A 3846-nucleotide genomic window follows, 5' to 3' on the forward strand; every position below is an offset into this window, starting at 1 on the left:
AGATTACCAAGCCCGGCACTGATACAATTTGTGATTAGAGCACTGCTTGCAAATCTTTCCTCACACCCACCAAATGGCCCCCAGAGTGGGTGGATTCTCAAATTAGTCATATGAGAACAGAGGGTTTAACAGAAGAGGGATTCTAGGAGGTTCTAGGCTGTTCCATTTTCAAATGCATCAGCCCTTCAGAAATGGGAAGTAATTCAAGATGCACATATTTTCTCTCTATTGCTACACTGCCTCGGGTGGGACAAACAAGTCGGCCGCCATCTTAGGGCACTTGGAAAGACGGTGGAAAGGGCTGGAGCAGTTCATGTAAAGGAGACACTTAGAGTGCTACAGCCACCACACCCTGCGTGTGGGGGACCAAACCGGTTATTCAGCTTCTCCTGTACAGCTACCTTGTGGATACAAACCTGAGCCCAGGAAGGTCAGCCAGTTACTCTGCAGTAACCGAATCCACCATGTTGCGGTGCTTATCAGCAGGATCGCCCTCTAAAGTTGTGGTTGAATAAGATTTTGCTGTTGTCATCTTGTTTGGTAACACCGAGATAGCAAGTGTTGCAAGTGTAATTATTACTTCTGAAATGCCCTCTTGGCAGTTCCTGGTGGTGTACCTCTATGTGGTGTGTGTGTCTGTGTGTGTGTGTGTGTGTGTATCTACCATTTTCCTCAGTCTTCTCAGAGCAGTCTGGGAACTTGGATTCCACCTCAAGGAAGTAACCGTGGATTGGATTTATATCCAACTGATAGATAATGCCAGAGATTGTGTTGAATGTTTCCTTGTGCTCTCAAACTTTTTAAGCTAGTACCTTTGGTTCCATTTTACAGACAAGGAAATTGAGGCTCAAAGAGGTTAAAACCATAGTGAGAGCAGTTTGCTAAGCCTGGAGTTAAGGATTTTAGGATTTGTTCCCTAGACATGGAAACATTTTTTTTTTTTTTTTTTGAGAGAGAGAGAGAGAGAGATAGAGAGAAATAGAGAACACCAGCAGGGGAGAAGGGCAGAGGGATAGAGAGAGAGAATCCTAAGCAGGCTTCATACTGAGCATGGAGCCTGACACGGGGCTCAGTCTCCCGACAACTGGGATCACAACCTGAGCTGAAATCAAGAGCTGGATGCTTAACTGACTGATCCACCCAGGACTGCCTTGATACAGTTTAAAATTGTATGAAGTAAAATAAAAATAAAATCTTAAGAGGAACATGACTGTATAAAACAGGAAAAATCAGGCTTCTTGGGTTGAAGCAGGAGTCTGGACTTTGGAGCCCTGTCCACCTGCCCCCCTCATCCTTCTCTGTGGTCTCCCTAGAGCTGTGTGGGGCACATTCCAAATAGCCTGCTGGGTGAACTCCAAGTTGCTCCCAGCTTGAAAGTGCTATGAATCTATGATTCTGAGAAGTTCTTACTCAGATCAGATGCAGACTATCAACTCCTTCCTCTGGATGACTACTGCAACTAGCCAGACCACAGATACAGGATGCTGAATTTCTTCAGGAGTTTACATAAGTTTACAAAAGCATAGAATGTCATAGAGGGAAAAGCATAGAAATCAGCAAGTCTAAAAACCCCACATACCTAATAATAAGATAATAATTTTTTGTTTTATTTAAAGCCCAGAAAGAAGCCTAGAAAGAAGAAATGATTTGCCCAGGGAAGTCAGTCAGTCACTTGTCCAGTTGTCTTGTCTTTTAGAGAGGTGACATTTACAATATATGGCAACTAGTGTCCCTTAAGCAATCAGAACAAATAACATGCTGAGGGAGGCCCACCATGGCAGCTTTTAACCCATCAATTGTTAGACTGTGAGGCTGCCACAGGGGTTCTAGAGGAAGGATTGAGGGCACCAGGGCAGCGAAGTTTGAGATGGTCTAGGGGCTGGGCTGGGGGAAGAGGCTTCTTACAAATGACCCAGAATTATTTAGCGACTAGTCTATCCATCATGGTACGATATAGCGGAACAACAGTCCTTGCCTTCATGCATTAATTCAGAAGAATACCCAAAGCTGCACGATTTCCTTGCAGCTGCTATTAAGGTAACTGTGACTTTGTCCCAGTGCTGATGCTGCTTCCTTTCCAGGAGAGGAAAGAAGAGGCAGAGAGGAACAGAACTTCTGCCAGCCAAGTGTCACATCAAAGCATTCCACCCAGATCCACACAGGTGCAGATACCTGAGGGCCATCTCCAAGCAGATAGTGCCATCTCTGGTAATTGGGTTGACATCATCTTGCAGCCTTAGAGGATTTGAATCCCTCCCATGACTCCTTCCACCTCCCACCTGGTGGTGAAAACCTCCGGCTGGGAGCTCATGATATGCAAAGGCAGATGCAGGGAAACTACAATGTCATACTCCTCAAGGGAGAGACTTCTCTTAGGTTCTGATCCAGACGCCTAAAGGGAAAAGGGGATGAAGGCCCTGGTTGCCTACAAGTGGGTGCAAAGAGGGAGCCAAAGATGGTCATAGAAACATATACTCATGGGATTAGAAGTCTCCTTAATAGTCATCTAGTGCTCCCCACCCCCACCCCATTCCTGGGCCCAGACTTGAATCTTCAAACTGGACCAGTCCCAGCCAGACTGAAAGATGCGCTTTTCCTAAATGAGCCTTGGTTTCCCTCACTTCCAGATCTTTCTACATACAGTCTCCTCAGCCTACATTTCCCCTCCTCTTCCCCTGATGCTTCTTGGGCCCATCTCCTTCTTGTCTTCTAAATCTCATTTCAGAAAATATTTAAGTAAGGTCTGTATTAGCTGTCCTTTAGAAATGTTTCCACAGCCACTGGAATTTCACACATGTCGCACTCACTACACGGATGTTTTCATCTCTGTCTCCCTCCCTAGACTGTGAACTGCATGAGGGCAGGGATTGGCTCTATTATGCTGATCTAGCAGTACCTCCAACAGGACCTAGCACAACAAAGGCATTACAAAATATGAATGGGGGCGCCTGGGTGGCTCAGGCGGTTAAGCATCCAACTCGATTTCAACTCGTGTCATGATCATGAGATTGAGCCCCGCATTGGGTTCTGTGCTGACCACACAGAACCTGCTTGGGATTCTTTTTCTCTGCACCATCCCCCTTTCTCTCTATCTCTCAAATAAATAAATAAATTTAAAAAATGTGAAGGAAGGAATGAATTAATGAATGAATTGCTACAACTTGAGCCCTGGTAAAGTATTTGCATTCATGAATATGATCATTGCACCAGACTTATGAAGAAGAAAAGACTTGTTAGGTTTATAAGAAGTAATATTTTAATTCCCATTTTATGGATGAGGAAAAAAAATCCTCTGAAAGAAGAGAAAAAAAAAACACTATATATATTTAGAATATATATGGGCCATTCATTGTGCTAGGTACTCTCAAAACTTTTATCATTTTTATCCTCGTACCTGACCTGTGAAGACTTCATCACATTTTAAAAATTTATGTTGGGGCGCCTGGGGGGCGCAGTCAGTTAAGCATCCAACTTTGGTTCAGGTCATGATCTCCCAGTTCCTGAATTTGAGCCCCACGTTGGGATCTGTGCTGACAGCTCAGAGCCTGGAGCCTGCTTCAGATCCTGTGTCTCCTTCTCTCTCTGCCCCTCTCCCACTCGCGCTCTGTCTCACTCTCTCTCAAAAGTAAGTAAAAACTTAAAAAAGAAATTAATGTATGTTGTCAATTTACACACTCGTTTCAGCGTACAGTTCTATGGGTCCTGACAGATGCATCCGGTTATACCGCTGCCACCTCGATTGCGATACAGAACTGTTCCACGGCCCTCCACATGCTGCCTTTTGTAGCCATGCCCTCCCCACCGCACCCCCATCCAGCTCCCTGCCAAGCCTGGCTGTGTTCTCCA

Source organism: Leopardus geoffroyi, chromosome C2 (assembly GCF_018350155.1).
Source record: "Leopardus geoffroyi isolate Oge1 chromosome C2, O.geoffroyi_Oge1_pat1.0, whole genome shotgun sequence".
In the NCBI taxonomy this organism is placed as follows: Eukaryota; Metazoa; Chordata; class Mammalia; order Carnivora; family Felidae; genus Leopardus; species Leopardus geoffroyi.